We start from the raw sequence: 19,660 nt of genomic DNA, 5'->3' as shown, positions 1-19,660 counted from the left end.
CAGGTGCACCAGCAGCCTCTGCTCCCTTCAGATCACTTCCTGACCTTTCAACCCCACAGCAACCAGCCTCAACTGCCATTTTCTTCCTGTCTATTGGGCCCTGGGAGTGGAGGTCCTTGAGTATTCCTTCTCTGACAGCCCAGTCTCTCCAGGGTTGGGTGAGTCTCAATAACTCTAATAGCACCATCAGCCAGAATCAACTAACAGCTTGAGAGTAAGAAAGTTAGAGGAGCTCCAGCCATGAAACTCAGTCACTGGGAACTTGATTTCTGAGCTCTACACAGTCTCAAGTTCCTTGTTTGTTAATGTTGATAGCGACCTCTGCTTTACTTGTGTGCAGGGCATTGTGAGGATCCAATTAGATCACATAAATTCTGCTCAATTGCAAATGCTATTATAAGAAGTTTGGTAAGTCAATGGCAGCAGATAGTGCTGGCCCTGGTTCAATAACAGAGCCAGTGAGGCCCAGAGAGGAGAGAGTACAGAAGCCTCAGACAGACTTTCCTGCCTTCCCTGTGGTCTCTTGTGAGACTGCACATACAGATGATAAGTTGAGTAAGATAGCAAGCTACAGTTCACCCTTCCCCCTGATTCTGCACCCCACTGGCTCTCTGAGAACCACAGTGAAGAGGACCAAGCCTAAGCCCTCTCAGACTCAGCCTGAAGCTTTCAAAGGGAGGAGTGCCACTGAACTCCTATGGAGACTAGGGAAAGGCTACACCGTAAGTCAGCATCACCACGGACTCTGAGCTTTGAGAGAGGATAGCAGTGAAGGGGACAGGGGGCCTGTTCAGGGCCATGGCATCAGGCAGGAAGGAGCCAGCTTCCTGAAATAACTTCCTGGATACTTTCCTGGTGCAATACTTGCTCAATAGCACCCACTCTACAGACTCAGACACTTCACTACCTTTCCATTGCCACTGAATTGTTCTGTGTGCCTCTCATTGATGACTTGTCCCAAGGAGCTTCATTTCATTCATTTAGAAAAGAAGAAACTGAGGTACAGAGGGAGAACACAGTGTATTCTCAGTCATGAGAGTCATTAGGACAAATAAGTGCAGCCTCTTCAGTCCAAGGTCAAAGTCATCCAGCTCTTTTTCTTCTCTGTCCACTTAGATCTAACCCACTTAGACTCTATATTCCAGCCAGGCCACACTCTTTCTTGTCCCTTTCTTGACAATCTTGTTGTTCTAACCATAACTGTGGTGGTATTGTGTTCCTGAAATATTGCGCACGCTAATAAACTTTTCTGGAGTCAGAGAACAGAACAGCCACAATATTAAACATAGAAGATAGGCAGTGGTAGCATGCGCCTTTAATCCTAGCATTCCAGAGGCAGAGATCTACTTATATCTCTGTGTGTTCAAGGATACAGCCAAGCATGGTGATTCACGCCTTTAATCCCAGAAAGTGATCTTTTAATACCAGGGATTGATGGCAGAAAGCAGAAAGGTATACAAGGCGTGAAGATCAGAAACTAGAAGCTTTTAGCTGGTTAAGCATTCAAGCTTTCGAGAAGCAGTTCAGCTGAGAGCCATTGGGATGAGGACACAGAAGCTTCCAGTCTGAGGAAACAGGATCAGCTGAGGAACTGGCGAGGTGAGGTAGCTGTGGCTTGTTCTGCTTCTCTGTTCTTCCAGCATTCACCCCAATACCTGGCTCCTGAGTTTGTTTTTATTAATAAGTACCTTTAAGATTCCTGCTACACATAACCTCCATCCTAAGGACTCCTAGTTTTGAAACTTCAGTCAGTCTCACATTTGAAGGAAAAGTACAGTCCGTGTTACCTCAGAGGTCAAGTTAGTTTATATCTCATACTGGAAGCTAAGTCATCTTGCACTTCAGTTTTCTATGGTGACTTAAGGATCATTATACATCCCACCAATTTGGCATCTACAACTGATCATCCAGGCAGATTATTTGCCTCTCCAACACAGCTATTATTTTTGCAGTTCAGGTCATCTAGTGTTCTAGGTCTAGTGTTCTAGGCTGCACTAGTTTGGGGTCTTCTCTTCCCATCTTGCATCCTTTACCTTATCCATGTGTGTGAGCAGGGGAGGTATTGTTCCATCCCTATGCAGGCTCGGTAACCCACCAAATACAGTGCTCCATCTGATGCCAGCACATCCTCCCAAGCATAAAGGCTACTACTCCCCATCACCTGTTTTGCCTAAACTTCATCCAACTTGTATCATTTGCCACATCAATCGTTCAGCAGCCAGCAATCCCTGCTGCTTCCGATGGCTGTATACTTGAGATCTAAAGAGAATGCCATGTCAAGAGTCTCCAAGTTCTTCTAAGGGATGCTGGTCTGAAAGTCTGCATCCTTTGAGGTCATTTCTCTTTGCATCTGCATTTCATCTTGTGACTCAGATTCATCTTCATCATGTTGTGTGTCCCTAAGAGTATCAACATGGGAGGTAGTCAATAAACACACTGAGTGGACAGACCACATGTTTAGCTGTTGATTCAAAAATAAATATCCACATGTTAACTTTTTGACTGTTACTTGCATTAATTACTGTATTCATCATGTAACAGAATACCCAACGGAAGCAATTAAGAGAAGAAAGGTTCATTTTGAGTCATGGTTTAAGGGAACACAGTCTAATATGGTGGGGAGAACGAGACAGTTGGAGTGTGTTCCACAGCTTGTTCACATCACAGCCGCTGAACAGAAATCAGGTCCCAAGCTGGAACCTGTCCCATCCATAACACTCTGGCCTTGCCCCTATGATTTTGTGCCTCCTTTCCAGGCCCCATGTCCAAAAGGATCCACAACTCTCAGCCCATCCACTGGGGACCCAGTACTCACACACCTGAGTCTGTGGAGGACAGTTCACATTCAAGCCACAGAACTGCTCTATTCTGTCCCCACCCCTCCAAACCTTCAACTGCTTTAGACAAATGTGACAAATAAAGAAAAGGAAACAAATGGTGTGTTTTAAAAAGCAGAAAAATAAAACCAGTAAAGCAAACAGGGAAAGATTACCTATAAACAGAGCAATGGTAAGCACGAAAGAATGGATTACATACATTGTCTTTTACTACAGGGAAACTGTGCATCTTCTTTAAAAGTAATTAAGTCTCTCCCTGAAAGGGTTAAGTGCACCTTGACCCACATGTCTCAGACAACAGGAGCCTGCCATACACAGTATATGCCACACATGTTCTGTGCCAGCCTCACTCACTTCTGTGAAGCAGTGTGTCCTGCTGAACTGATCAATGTTTTCAGAGACTCCCTAAGACTTTCCTGAAAGCAAGGTACTTCCAGTTTCAACGAACCACTAACAGGAGACTGTAAGTGACATGAATCACACCTTAGGATGCATTGACGCTGTGGATGTCTCAGTGTGGGGCATTGTACCTCAGTCCCATGGAACCATGGACCCATATCTCTGTCCCTTGTCTTCATCTCCCAAAGACTACAATGTCCAATATTGATGCTCATGTCACTTCCCGAGGATGGTTTCACATTTGTGGACAGCCTTGGAGCAGGACGCTCCTTTGCACTGACTCTCTATTCCCCCATGCCCAGAGCAATGCAAGAAGTCAGATGGTGAGGGTGAAGAAACTATTTTTTGCTTTAAAAAATACCTTTTTTGTTGGTGTTTTTGTTCTGTTTTAGTTTTTGTTTGCTTGTTTGTTTTTGAGACAAGATTACTCTATGTAGCATTGACCAGCTTCAAGTTTGCTAAGTAGCCCAAATGGCCTCAAACTCTTGGCAACTCTCCTGCCTTAGCCCCACACATGTTAGGAATACATGCATAAGCTTCCATCCACCACATATTTGTGCAAATTAAAAATGAAAACCTAAGACTGTAGACAAGAATTAGATCAGTTACCCAAGTGATTGCCTAGCATATATGAGAAGGTTCCAGCCCCAGCATGAAAAGAAAGGTAGAAAGAGAAACAGACGGGCACTTTTTGCAAATATACTAATGTTAAAGACCCAAGGGTAAGAGTATCCAAATTTCATGGACCATATGAGAGGCCAGGAACCAGGTATGTGGCCAGACAAAGACAAAAGCCATAGAATCAAGCTGCCACAGACGAAGGGAACCTCAGGTTTCTTGAAGCCACAAAGGGCAATGAACGGGCAAGAGTATTTCCCCTCTGAAGTCTTTGGTAGAAATTGTGATTTCAAACTCCTGGTTTCCAGGACAGTAATACAACGTATCTATCTTCTTCAAAAGTGCCGAGTTTGAAGTCATGCATTATGATAGCCATACAGACCCACATACAGAGAAGATACACATGGGACTGGGACATTTCCGTATTACTAAACACACCAGGGTGTCAGGGAGACTCAGACTTGGATTTCAACTATGCCACTTCTCAAAGAATGTTCTCAGATGAGTTGCAAAGCTCCTTCTGAAGGAAGATGAGACAAGATTTGTCTTGGTACAGATGCTAAGGAAATGCTGCTTTTCCTCTTCACTTCCTCTTCTCTTCCTCTTCTCTTCCTTCTGCTCAGAAAGCTGTGCTGGGTCTCCTGGTGACTTATAACATCAAGTCCAAATGTTGTTCAGGACCCATGCAGTTTGGGGCTCTCATTTCCATCAATGTCTCTCCAGACACCTCTTCTTCAAGCACTTACTTCTGCCTGGCTATGGTCCCAAATGTCTCCCTTCCAAGTTGTCAGACGTGTTTACCTGTCCCTGCTGTTATGCTAGCTGTACCCACTTAATCACATCCCTCCCTCTAGATCCCCTGCATCACTTCCTCAGTGCTCCAGTGCTGGAATGAATGACCTCAATCCTGCCATGGGGACCAGGATTGGCATGATAGGGAAAAGATGTGTCTGCTTTTGTGTCTTCATCCCACTGGCTCCTCTGTTGGGCTCCTTCCTTTTCCCAGCATTAACTTGTCCCTAATGAGTTCTGCTCCTCCCTTTGCTTTTTCACACTATGCTGTTAAATAATACAAAGACATAAACTACAGCTCAATGAAGAGGCTCAAAATCCTAAACATAAATAAGAAACTTGGTGTATCATCAAACATGGAGATAATGGAGATGATGGAGGTGATGGGAATGATGGAGATGATGGAGATAGGGATGATGGAGATGGATGGTGGTACAAAGAGAGATGTGGTCCTTAACCACACTCAGCTGGCCCTGCCCTCCAGGTACTCCTGTTAGGACTATGAGACAGCCTCTCCCACTCCATGCCTTACCTCTGTTGCTGGGATTATAAGCCGACATTGAGATTTAAACATCACTGTCTTAATGCCAGACTCGGTTTCTCTTTCTCAGCCCAGCCTTTTCCCTCCTATTTTTTTCCTGCTATTTCATGTTCTAATTGCTCTTTGGGGGAACCATTCATCTTGCTCACTGGGTATTCAATTAGAGCAAACCTTAGCAGCCCATCTTCCTTCCCCCTCCCTCCCAACATGCTACCCTTCAGGAAGCAATATATAACACTTTCCATCCACAGCAGCCTACTGGCCTCCCGCCATCTCCACCCCAAGTCCCCATTAGCTTCACAGAGGCAACTGAACAAATAAATCTCTCAGAAGGAAAAAAAAAGGGAGGAAGTGCTGGTTCAGAACTAATGAAGGTCACCTCCCAGCCAGACTTCCCACTCCCACTCCTATGAAATGGAGCCCAGGACTAAGGCGGCAACTTCCTCCTCAGACAAGAATCCGGCATGCATCCATCAGCGCATGTGTGCCCTGGGTCCCTTCCAGGATTGCAGTGTATTGTCATAGCCCTGCTCCTGAGAACATGGCTGGATTTGGCCTTCACTCACAGCGAGAGCTTAGGGCTTGAAAGGCACACTGACTCTTCCTGAGGTAGAGAACACCTGCTCAGAGGCTCAGGCAGGCAGAGCACTTACTGGTGTGGCAGAGAGGAGTCAGTGTGCCACTGTGGCCTGGAAACTGGAATGGTACTATCATCATGACAAGGGAGGGAAAATTGTCCCACCCAAGACTAGAGGTGATGAGATGCCAAATCTATTTTTTTTTTTTGACTTGGATTTTTATTCATTGACATTTCTCAGAAAGGGAACACACAACTCTAGGCATGCTTGGTTTTCTGCCAGGAACAGGTGAGAGACCAGAATGTCAAGAGGACATTTCTTGGCTGGTCAATTTCCTTTGCTATAAATAATCTGAGATAACTTATTACTAATGATGTCAATATGCCTATATTATAGCTACATATTTTGCAATATGTCGTATATACACAAAAAACAGAGAAACATATGGCTGGGGCGATGGCTCAGCAGGTAAGAGTACTAGCTACTCTTTCGGAGGGCCTGAGGTCAGTTCCTGGCATCTACGTGGCAGCTCACAACTGTTGGTAACTCCAATTCCTCTTTTGGCTTCTGCAGGTACCAAGTAGACTTACATACATGCAAGTAAACACTCGTGCACATAAAAATTAATACAATTTTAAAAGTAGAAAAATATTTGTATCTCATTTTGATTTAAAAAAAAAAGCATGCAAGCAAGCAATTGCTGGCTGTTTTTTCTCTACAGCAGGAGTAAAGCACAGGTTTCCCAGGGATGCCTGCTCACTCTCCCCTGACTTACTGACCAGCAGCCCTGGGCTACTCCAGTGAAGAGAGTGAAACCCATAGTCGTTCCATTTACTAATGAGCAATGGTGTGGCTGTGGGAGCTCGCTAAGAGCAGGCCTAGCCTAATTCCTTTCCTTGGTCATTCTTCAACTGTAGTAAGTCTTCACTAAGCCCACCTTGAGCATCACCTTCACTTGCCCCCTTCAACGGGTCCCTCATCATAGTCCGGACCACATTGCTTCTTGTCCTAATGACTACAATCAATTCATAACCTTTCCTCCTGAATCATGTTTGCTTCTCCCATCCATTCTTTAAAAAAAAAAAAAAAAAAAAAAACTTTAATTGCTTTATTTCAAGTGTATGAGTGTTTGCCTGCATCCATTTGTACACCACGTGCAAGCCTAGTTCCCATGGTGTTCAGAAGAGGGCATCATACCTCCTGGAACTGGAGTTACGGGTAGTGTGAGCCACCATGTGAGTGCTGGGAACCGAACCTCAGGTGTCCTGCAAGTGCAAAGAGTACTCTTAACCCCTGAGTTATCTCCAGCCCCATCTCCCCATCCATTCTCCGTATACCATCAAAAGAGGCCTCCTAAAATATAAACCATTGACCTCCTTCCCAAAGATGCACTCTGCTGAGATAAAGAAGCAAATGTAACAGCTCCAAGGCACTGCACAGCCTGACCTGTGCCTTCCAGACCACCTTCAGTGCCTTATAGCTCTCCTGCCCTCACCAAGCTCCAGGCTGTTCGCCTTCCTACGCCTTCAGCATGCCAAGCCCCCCTGCTGCAAGACCCTTACATAAGCCACTCCCTCAGCCTGGAGACCCCTTCCTACCCTCTGCTTCTGTCTTTTTACATAATCTAATGCAGCCAGGAGGCTCAGTCTTCCTCCATGGAATCTTCCCAGGTCTCCCAGTTGAAGCCAATGATGTCTCCCATTGTATTCCCTCAGGACATTGCCCTAGCGGTCCTTAGCCTGTTCTGCACATGTGCAGTTACTCTTATTGATGTTTTTATTTGTCCTGTTGTCAACATGCATAACTCTTTTTGCTTGAGAAGGTCCTTAAGGACACAGACCACATCTGTTTAGCTCAGCTTTGAGTATAATACTACTAACAGCCTAGGACCTGCCTCTTAAAAGGTATTCAACGTTATTTTTGATGAATGAGTGAATGAATAAATGAATTGCCTATGAGTGCCATCTTGACTGCATGGGTTTCATCAAGGGAAACCACGGTCCTAACACCTTTTAAACATGAAGTATAAGTAGAAACTGAGGATCAGCAGGGAGGGGATGGTGGCCTGAGCCATCTTACTCAATAGGAATGGTCAGTGTTTATTGCAAATTTTAAAGAAATTTATATGTCATAGGCCTTTTTATCAGCTAGATTTGAGTACCAGTACTGGATTTGACATTTACTCATTCAAAGCCTCAATTTCCCTAAAATAAAATAACCAAGTACCTAAGTTGTAAAGTAATTACAAGCATTAAATATTAAAATACTCAGCCAAGCCTTTGGCTTTCATCACACAGTCAGGAAAGATAGCTGTGTTTGCTTTTCTTATAAGTAAGGCTCAAAATAATACATAGTTTTTCAGCCACTGAGCTAGCATAGGCCAAATACCCAGCCACTTACTTTTCATTTGTTTTAATAATAGACCCAATAGCACAACTTTCCCCCAAAACACACACACACACACACACACACACACACACACACACACACACACACACACACACACACACTGGCTGAATACATAGCCACTTAGTAGATAAGAATAGCCAGTGACTCAAGCATATGCCAATGAAATGTAAGAAAACGACACACATGATTTCCATGCCACTGGGCTAAAGGCATTTCCTGACTTCACTTCTCTTCTGGAAGAGAGACACAGTCAGGATCGGTTCCTAGTTCCTAGCGTGCAGAGGAGGACCATACCCTGGGGAAGTGGCCTAGCCGTAATAGGAGAAGGATCTGGGTTTCACATGCCCTGGAAGTCACAGCTGCCCTGCCAGAGTCACCTGCTGGGCACTGGACTATTGAGAGTAGAGAAGCCACTTCTCACTTATTCAAGAGATACGGCTTCAGATTGCCTCCTGATGGCACATAGCCTGAGTCATTGGACTTCTTACTTTGAAAATGCTTGGGATCTAAGAACAACAGTATTGGGACCCACAATTCTTTCACTTGAACTCTATTTTTCACACTGTGGTATTAAGGAATGTTGTAAGGAAAGTATTAGTTGTTCTCTTGTTACCTGCCCCGAACATTAAAAATGTCCATTCATTTTAATCTGCATCTGAAGTCCATCAACAAGACTGAACCTCACTCTCCCATAGAACCATAGAATCTTGGCAGATCACTCTAATTACTGAGCCTCAGTTGACCCATCCTTAAGAAGGAGTTGTATTATTCTTCGAAGCCTCGCACATTTTTGAGTAGCCTGTGAGGGAGCAGTGAGCTGGAACATGCCATGCACTGAGGGATGTCCACGACACTCTCCATCCCATCCCTGCTCTAATCCTCTGAAACCTCGAGGGAGCTGGCTCTCACTCACTGGCCCCAGCAGTGAGAGGGAAAACAGGCATTTCTTTCAAAACCCATGGTTACCTGAGCTGTGCCCACTTGCCTTGCCTTTCTTCCAGCTGCTTAAGCTCTTTCTAATGAGGATGCCACCCTGGAGCAGATCACAGTGTGAGCTTGCAAAGCGGCTCCTGGAACATATTTTCCAAGTTGGGAGCCAAGGTGAAAGATGTTCCCTGGGGAACACACCAGAACAGGGGGGTGATAGAAAAACACTTAGCCTCTGGAATCCAGCTCTAGCCCTGACGCTGGGGCATTCTCCGACCATTTACCCCACTTACACTATCTCTAAACTCCATTCTAGAAAGTCACATGGGTTGAATCGGGTAATTTGGAAGTTTCTTTTCTGGTTCTACAATTCTGTATGGTTCTGGGGCACTACGGAGAAAAGAATTTACCAGACGATGGGGACTCGTTTACTCATAGGCTTGTTTATTTTCTTTAGTAGGACCCCATTGGTCCCTACTAAAGCACTCTGTGGGTGAGAAAGAAGGGACCAATTAATTTCCTAGGGACTGAAGGTGAAGGACCACTATCAGCCTGACACTAAAAGAAACCAGAAAAAATACATGAAAACTAGAGGTTTGTCACTGTATAGTTAATTATATCCCTGGAGGTAGTCACACAGCACACTTGGGTGCCTGATTCAATGACTCTATTCATTCATCTGTTTTTCAACATGACCCTGAAGCAATAATGGCTGAAATAAGAGAAATCACCAATGTTTAAAAATAAATGATGGCTACAAACCTCAGCTTGTTGAATTGCAAAGACCAGAGAATTTCCATGTAAGAACCAAAACGATAAGACAATAACATGTGCACGGTAGAGTTTGAACCAGACATCTGGGTTGTTGCCCACGATCTGTCACTAGTTGTGAGATCTATGTAACTCTGACCAAAGCGTATTCCCTCTTTGAGCCTTGGTTTCCTGTCCTTTAAAGTTTGGGTTGAACTCGGTGGTCTCCAGGGACACTTCGGGGTCTGATGTTAGACGATGCTGCCCCTGATGTTATCCCAGGAGGTACTGCTCCCTTCTAATAACAGCAAAATAAGAGCACCTCAAAGCCAAGTGCAACACATGGGCTTCCTATGCATGCCTGATTGAATTACTAAAAGCCAAGCAGGTCCTTACTGGGGAGTCTAGGAAATTGTTGGAGATCCTGCAGAGATTTCTGAGGTTAGTGTGTAGTTGTCCTTGGCTCACATGCACAACCCTCCAGAGTTCCCTTGGCGTTGTGATAAAGTGTGATGAAGTTCAGCTCTGCAGAAAACAAGCCTGAGCTCCCCTCAGGCAAAACACTCCTCAGCAAAGGAGCCCTTTACTGTGTCAAGTGAGGGAAGTGAATTCATTCTTTGATTCTGTGGGGTTTTTTCCTCTGTAGTCATTTTTTTAAGAATTGTATAGAGTTATAGAAGCAAACCTGAAAAAAAGGTCTTGAGTTTCATCTGACAGTTATAGGTTATTTGTATTATACTGGGGACTTCCTGGGACCCTCTGGCAATGCTGTGTTTGTGTGTGCGTGTGTGTGTGTGTGTGTGTGTGTGTGTGTGTGTGTGTGTGTGTGTGTGTGTGTGTGTACAGACATGCTCATGTATTGTTTTTGAGCGAAGAACTTGGTTGGGAATCTCCTTCTCTGAGGTCTTCTGAGATGATGGGACCTATGAAGTAGGTCACACAAGGACTCCCAGCATTTTGCTTTAACTGGTCTTTAAGTCTACATAAAAGCCAGTTAGAGCCAGGATGTCAATCATGATACAAAGAAGATAATGTGCATTTGGTTCATTCAAACTCAGGACTGAAATTGGGAGGACACAGAAGTTAGTCATCATCAGAAACCTATTTATGCTCTACCTACGGAGATAAGAACTTCTTAGGTATTTTCTTGTCCTTCAGATTCATTTTTCTGTTTCTTAACTAAGTATATGTGTTTGTGTCTGAATGTGGGCATGTGCAGATGACTACAGTTTTCCTCAGAGACTACAGGTGTTTTGTGATGACTGACCCAATCACTAACAATAATAGATTAAGGAAGGGTAGGCTGATTTTGGCTAATGGTTCAGAGGTTTCCTTTGGTCCATGTTTGCTTGGTCTCATGTGTTTGCAAAGAACATCTTGGTTGTGATAATCTGTGATATGGAAGGTCTTTATTCATGACAAACAGGAAACGGAGATAAAAATCAAAGGACCATTGAGAAGCTACCCTTGAAGACCCACCCCTAGTTATCTACTACCTCCGTTTAGATGCTGCCTTCCAAAGTTTCCAGCACCTCCCAAACAGAGTCATCGAATAAAGATCAAACCTTTTGTACACTAGGTTTTTTTTTAGGAGTATGATTTCTATCTACATCATAACATCACATTTACACATGCATTTGTTTATAACTCAGGTTATGCCTATTTGTGTCGATTTTATAAATAAGGAAAACAGAACTTAGAGATGTGATCTGACATTTATAAAAGAAAACAATTGCAACTCATCCCCTACTGACTTGTAAGCCTGAGTTTTTCTGCAAAATCAAGCCATTGTACAATGAATGTGTGGGACACAAATTGGAAGGAAGCACAGACATCACTGCATCAATGATAAAAGACTATCTGAGCTGTCCAAGCCCATGAGAAAAACTGACGAGAAAGGAAGGCAGAATGTCATATTTTACATTTACACATACTTTACTGAATGTGGCATGCCCTCACCTAGAAGCGTTAAAATTAAGAGGCCAATTCTTAGCCTTGTCTCTCCAGCCTCTTATTTCTGAGCCCAGCAGATTTTGACTTTTCCGTATTTCAAGGCCATGTCAGCGTCTCCTTGAGAAAACAAAAACAAAGGTGCTCGGTAAGTAAGTAGATGGTAAATGAATGAATTACCATAAGCCATTCATTCCAGGTTCATTAATTACTGTTGCCTCATTCATCAGCTGTGCTGCCTAATTTACTTTAGAGGGTCAGCTGTCATCAACTCCCGAGAGTTTACACAGGATTGAGATAATTAGTCCCCAAGCCTGGAGGGATATGGAGACTGTCTTGCTCTCTTGAAAAACTGTGCCCAACAAACCTGGAAGCCAGCATCAAAATGAGCTATTGCTTGAACATGGGTGGAGGGATAGACTCTTATGCAATTCTGGACCTGCACAGATCTAGAAGAGGGTATGTTTTGAAAAGATGAGATGAGATGGTCCCTTCACCGTGTTGAAGACATGAATCTAATTAGTCTTCTCTCCAAATTCTCACTAAGGTAGAAGAAATCTTGTGACAAGCTATCCACAGCCCAATGTAGTAAATCCAGGCAGCCCACCGCACAGGAAATACCCCTGGTCCAGTCTAAGCAAGCCCCCTTCCCGTTTGCCCCTGACAGCAGTTGGCTGGAAAGTCACTTCTTTGGGCTTCAGTTTTATGGTTGTTCTGGAACAGAGGCAATTGATGGATTAAGAACTAGTGAAAGGCGAGTTCTAAGGGCACTGAAAAGGATTTGCAGCCCAGAACATGAAGGCCTGGGCGTGTTCGGAGATCGCACCAGCACTAATGGGCAGTTGCCTGGTAAACATCTCAAATTGTTGAATTGTTGTTCTCTCTCTCTCTCTCTCTCTCTCTCTCTCTCTCTCTCTCTCTCTCTCTCTCTCTCTCTCTCCTCTCCATCCTCCACACAGAAGCACACACACAAATGATTACGCATTCTGCACTCCTCATTGCTAGCATGCCACACACTCACTTGCCTGGTAGAGTCTCTGCAACATGTCCCCCAACTGTACGTAGAATCACTTGAAAGCATAGTACACAGACCTCAGAAATTCAGCAAGCTAGCAAACTAGCTCCAGAAACCCCAGTGGGGCTCATGGGCTGGCAGACCAAGCCCAGAGCAGAACTGGAAGTTAAGAGGTTTCTGTCTGGCTCCTTCAGTGGTGGTGAATAACCTTTGCTCCTCAGCAGTGTTTGATGACTGTTGTGGTTATTTTTTTAGCAGCTTGACACAAGCTGGGGTCATCTGAGAAGAGGGAACCGCAACAGAGGAAATGCCTCTATCTGATTGGGCTGTGGGCAGTTCCTTGGTTAGTGATGGGTGTGGGAGGTCCTAGCCCTTATGGGCAGCTCCATCCCTGGGTAAGTGGTCCTAGGTTGTATATAGAATCAGGTTGAGTGATCCATGGTCTCTGCTTCAGTTCCTATGTTAAGGTTCCTGCCTTGAGCTCCCATCATGACTTCTCTCAGTGATGGATGACTATGATCAGAAAGTCCAAACAGATAAGCCCTTTCCTTCCCAAGTTGCTTTGCATCAGAGTGCTTTAAAATCACAGCACTAGAAAGCAAAGTAAGGCAATGGCCCCCCTTGGGAGCATCTCTGTTCAATCCTTTTCATGGTGTCTTGAGGATATACATTGAACCGAGTCAGAATGCTTTTAGCTGTAGGCAAAACACAGAACTAGGGTGGGTACACAGAACTAGGTAACGGTGTGTGTGTCACGCTGTTCACCTGTGGCCATCGGATGCTACACTAAAGCATCACCTTAAAACAAAGTTATCTGTGAGGCTGCTTTGAACACACTAACCTGGATATAACCTAGAGGAACTCACAAGCCTGCACAAGTGAACTCAGGGTAAGGACAGATGTAAAAGAACATTATAATAGGCAGGGTGAAATAGGAACAGCAATCCCAGAACACATTCTGGAAATGTTATAGTTTAAGGAGGAAGAGAGGGAAAGGTCACTCTGGGCATAATTTGGCTTCAACATCAATTTTCCTTCTAGTAGAAGTTGGCCAAGTCAAAAACAGAGTCCTCGCTCTTCCCCTATAAATGGGCTGGGATCTTTCCCCAAAGCACCATTATGCCTTCAAACATTCTTTTACTATATTTATGTGGGAAAGAAAGAAAATAATTCACAGCCTCCCCAGTTCTTTTTCTCGCTACTCTCCATTTGTCTGTGTTGCTGGCATGTTATTTCACTGGAGAGGAATGTCCTATTTTAAGGGGTGGAAGGCAGTATGTGGGGTGGAGGTTATGCTAATAAATTTTGACATGGAAAGAAAAGAGTCCTTTGCTTGTTTCCTTATGATAAAGGGAAATGAAGTCAAGAATTTTGAAACCCAATGTCATCACAAAGTGATGTGAGGACCTTCAGGAAGGAGGACATGTCTCAGAGGATGCCAAGCATGTGCTAGGATGGCAGGAGGGGACAGAAGAGCCCGGAGTCATCCCCCCCCCCCCCGTTTCATTAATGCCCTAGATCAGTGTTGATCTTCTAGAACTCCTCTGCTATTTCCTTCTCCCCAGGATGCGGTGCCTCTCTGTAACTCACTTGGGATGATGCCCATCACAGGTTCTCTCTGCCATTTGCTGTAGATGCCTTGATTGTTTCCAGGGTTCTGTGAAACTTGAAGTATTCAAAGATTAATTAAGAGAAGTTTTCCAGTAGTTTAAATGTATTGATTTGCTAGGGCTACTACAGAAAACATTACAGACCCGGTGACTTAGCTAAGGAGGCTGGGAATTAAAGACGGAAGTGTTGGCAGGTTTGGTTTCTATGAGAGTCCCCTCCTTGGTCTGCAGAGGACTGCCTTCTTGCTACACACTTGTGTGGCCTTTCTTTGTGTGCATTCACCCCTGGTTTCCTTCTCTATATACAAATTTCCTCATCTTCTTAAATGTGTGCGCACATTTAATGTGTGTTAGGCAAGCAGGCAAGCATTGTACCACTGAGCCTCATCTCCCTCCTTTTTAAAAAAGTATTACTATTTTTGAATTTGAGACAGTGTCTTGTTACACTTCCCAGGCTGGCTTCGAATGGGCTGTGTAGCACTGGCAATCCCTGAACTCACAGCTAGTCGCTCAGGAGGCTGATTACAGGGTTGTTCTATTTGCCTGGCCCATATTTCCTCTGCTTGTGAAGATCCAAGGCAGAGTGGATAAGGCCCATTCTAAGGCTCTCATTTTAACTCAGCGATCCCTTTAAAATCATCTTCAGCCAAACATGTCACATTCTGAACTCCAACATTAAGGACTCCAATGCACAGGTTAAAAAAGGGCACAATTCAACACGGTGACATAAAAGAAACTCCCCACACTCAGAACAATGGACATCTTCAGCCAACTCACATGAAAAAAGAAAACAAAAAGCCTCAGCCCTATGTGAAGAGCCAACAGGTGGAATGAATCTTCTGGGGAGGAGTGGGTGTTTCACACAAATTCGGTGATGATATCCCCACAATTCCCAACAGTTTCTGATTATATTGGATGTTTAGTGTGCAACAACAGTTCCACACAGAGAGAATAGTAGATGCAAAACTCAGAGAGAACCCCATGAGAGGGCTGGGGGTTAAACAGTGTCTTGTAGGGGATAGTGGGAGCTGGGACACTAGGTTGGGTACAGATGGTGAACCCAGCCTACTGTCTGGACATGTGCTAATGATCCACATTTTACCCTCTTTATGTAGTGGAGCTGGGGCTTTGAGCCCGAGTGCCTCCAATTCTCTAGGCATGTGTATATGTGTATAGCTGTATATGTGTATATGTGTATAGCTGTATATGTGTATATGTATATATGTATATACATAAACATATATTATATATGTGTATATATATATAGCTGTATATGTATATATGTGTATACGTGTATATGTGTATAGCTGTATGAGAAGTGGACCAAAGAATGGGAAGACTTAGACAGGGCCCTCATTTAGCTAGTGACCCACAGGGTGCAGAATAAGGGCAAGGGTCCCCCCTCATTGCAAAGGTGTCTAGCTGGCACTCTTATTATCTCAGGACAAAGGCCAGTGAAGTCAGAGTTTGGGAAGGTCATCATACGGAGATGATACACCGTTTTCTGTAGAAGCCAACAGACACAGTACCATCAGTTTCCCTTATATTTGAACTAAAACCATATAGAGCAGAAAAGAATGAAATCAAAGGCCCCAACATCTGTGTGGAGAATCTCCATGGCCATGTGAGTGTTTGGAATTAAATTGCTTCTTGGGAAAGTGTCATATAATTTCTCTTTCTTGTGTAGCATTCTTGGGAGAGAAATGTGGGCCCTCTACTACATATTAGCTCGATCTAATTCTAAGCATTAAGGCCAAGTGCTAAAACCAGGGTTTAAGGCTCATTTGTCTAGGATGTGGGTCTCACTTGCCAGATGAGACTAGACTCCTCTACTTCTAAAAACAAACCCTGTCTTCTGGGAATTTCTGTGCTTCATCTTGTATGTGTCGATGCCAATGGAACAATGATGACTATGAGTCTCAGGGCTCTGGCTTTGTGGTAGGCATCAGGCAGATATAAATGGATGACATAATGAATCCTGGCATGAAGGTCCTGTTGAACCTGCCTATCAAAGGACCCGAGGAAGAGCCACACTTGAGCAGTGGCTGTCATTAGACAAAGGATGCCACAGTTTCTGTGGAGCAGTGATCCTTCTAGATGCAAAGGCCAAAGAACTATTGACTGACCTGTGCAGGCACCTGGAACTTCAGTTCACCCACTTAGAATATCCATGTACCTAAAGTATATTGTGATGGCTAATCTTGGTTGTCAACGTGACCACATCTGGAATCAACAAAATCCCAAGTTGTTGGGTGCATCAGTGAGAGATGCTCTTGACTAGATTGCTTGATGTGGGCCCTATCTTCTAATGGCAGCCCATATAAAACACGTGGAAGAGGAAAGCTTTTGCTCTTTGCCTGCTTCCCCTCAATTTCACTGGCAAATTTGTCTATCCTATTGCTGCAGGAAGCAATAAATGCACCTTCTTTAGAATTCTAACATAGCCTGAAAACAGCAGCTCTTCAGGAATCCTTCCAGAGCCTGCCTGCCTTCTGAGAGTATGAAAAGGACTCACCTCCATATCCCCTGAGTCAGAAAGCACCTTGCTTCTGAAAGCTCATCTGTGTTGCTTCTAAGATGCTTTCAGGAAGAGGCATTCAGTAAACAGGGCCACTTTCAGTGTGGTTCATTTACCATTCTAATGAACTTATGCCCTGAACATATTCATAAATAAGATAACTTAACCAGGGGACAGAAGAGGAAATTCCTTGCCTTCAAAGCTAAAAGGCATCAAGATGGAACTCTTGATTTTTAAGGACCCTTTGCTAACTGATTGTGGGGGATCTGGGCCCCAGAGACCACTGCTGGGAGATTAGCCCTAGCTCCAACATTCCTGGCTAGCTCAGGGTTCCCAGGGATCATCTTCCAGTCAGTGGACTTGAAGTTCTTTCAATGCAGCCAAAGGCCACGTTTGCTTCAGCCTGGGTCTTCTACAATCTGCTCATTTCCGGGGGGCTGCTCACCATCCATGCAGTCTGCTACACACCCTGCCTAGCAGAAGTGCCTTTTCAATCTAAGCCTAGATTTGGAAGTTTTACCTTTTTGTCTCATTTAGTTTGATGCTGCTAGTTTTTATGCCCCACATTACAAATCTCAAAAATATTTTTAATACTATACCTGTAATTCACTATATTCCTATTTCTAAGAACTGAGCAATCTACAAGCATAGAAATCAGAAACTCTGTTCTTCTTCCAAGACCCTGATGAAAAGTAAGAAACACAGACACACATTCAGGCTTCTATAGATGTTGCTCGGCACCTGACACAGGCTGGCCCCAGCCTTTGAGACAGCCCAGCCTCAAGCCAGTCTGTATTCTGTGGCACATTTTCTAGGGGACACTTTCTAGATCTGGAGACCTACGCCTTCTAGGCTAAGGACTGAGAACGACCTGATTAATCATCTAGTCCAGAAGAGACCTACAACATCTGTTTCTTTCTCTCATCAGGAACAGACTCAGAACAGTCAATAACATTCCAGTATATTCACCAACATGTAATATAATATTTAGCTATTTAATTCCGCCTGTGATTATCTTTCTCCCCATTTGCCCATTCCCAGGACCCATTCAATTTTGTGGGACGCTTCAAAGCTTGCAAGATTCTAACCCCTGATTCACTCAGTATGTTGATAGGTACTTTATCAGATCAGGTCTGAATTTAAATAGGGCCTGGCTGTTCTTGTGCCTGTTTGTCTATTCTTCCATGGAGGGCTCAAGTAGACACATTTGGAGTCTATTAATTGGACTCCGTCTCACACGCAACACACATGGAAACTTCCCCTCCTCCTTAATCTGTTTCTGGGGAACACAAAGTTGTACTCCTCTCGAGACCACCCAGTGAGGTCAGCAGGCAGCATCCTCCTGTCAAGTCATGTCCCTCACACCTTCATTAGCTTAGACCCTGAAACCAATTAGCAACTTTTAAAAGACTGTACAATTTCAGAAGTGGGAGGGGATTCTGAGAGTCTTGGTGCAGGTCTCAGTACCAGCCTCTTTGGCCTGACCCCTGGCAGGTGGTCCTCAACACACACGAGCAATTTGCTAACCCTTAGTAGTTGGCCTGTTGGACATAGTTCAGTGAGGGAAGGCTTTGAAGCACAGGTCTGTGTTTGATTCCCAGGTCCCAGGGGAAGGAGAGACTCAGCTCCCAAAGGCTGTCCTCTGACCTCCGTGTGCTCAACCATGGCACATGTACTGTGGCCGGGCCATGTCTGCATCCACAGACACACACATCAGACACAAACACAGAGACCTACTAAATAGAATAGCAATTAAAACTTGGTTGTATATTAGAAGACATTATCAATGAGGCAACTGATTTTGGTTGAGCAGTAGTGACATTTTAGGTAACTCTGCCTTAAGGGCACTCTAAGTCAGGGACCTGAATCAGAAGCAAGCACAGCTCTTAAAGATTCTGTTGTGCTAAGCTTGGCCCTGGCTCCGCCCCCTTGTCATTCCTCCAATCACCCTAGTTTCTCCTTACTAGAGTAACAAACAACTCGGAATGGCGGGTGCTGTTCTTGGGTTCTTGAATGAAATAATCTATGTACTCTTCATAATATCCTTATAAAATAAGCACTGTTATAATCATTTCTGTTTTATAGATATGGAAACTGGGGTACAGAAGAAGGTCAGGAAGTGTTCTAAACTTGCATAGTGCTAAAGGGATTCCGCCCCAAAAGGCAAGGCTCCTAATGCTGTGATTTTAACTGTTAGGTATAATGCTCCCTCTTGCTCACAAGTGACTTGGAAGGATGTCTTTATCAAGGTGTCTGCCTCTTCCAACAGAATATACCTCCTTCAGCTGATGCAGCTGAGTTGATAAGTTTCTGGGCACTAAGGAAGGTAAAATGAGCTACCCCTCTGAGAGGGTGTCCTTTGGCAGGGACTGCTGGAGCAGAAGTCTCTGCGTGAACTTCTCAGTCAGCCTTGTTCATGGACAGGTGCCATGCGGGACATAGTAAAGATTTTTCTCAAGAGAGCTAACTTTGTCCTCTTTCTTGCATAGTGATGCCACATGCCCAGTGTTCCAGGAATAATAAGACCCTGTGCCAAGATGACCTGATGACCATTTCTTTCTTCTTGTATCCCTCCATGCAAGCAATTTCATACTGAGGTAATGCAGAACCTTCAACTCAGTGGTACCCAGGTGTAGACCAAAGCCTCACGTATGTTGTCCTATTTAGTGACCACAGATTGCTTTTACAACCTCATTTCACACCTGAGGAAACATCT

This window comes from Peromyscus maniculatus, chromosome 3, assembly GCF_049852395.1.
Source record: "Peromyscus maniculatus bairdii isolate BWxNUB_F1_BW_parent chromosome 3, HU_Pman_BW_mat_3.1, whole genome shotgun sequence".
In the NCBI taxonomy this organism is placed as follows: Eukaryota; Metazoa; Chordata; class Mammalia; order Rodentia; family Cricetidae; genus Peromyscus; species Peromyscus maniculatus.
Note: the sequence above shows the minus strand (reverse complement) of the source record.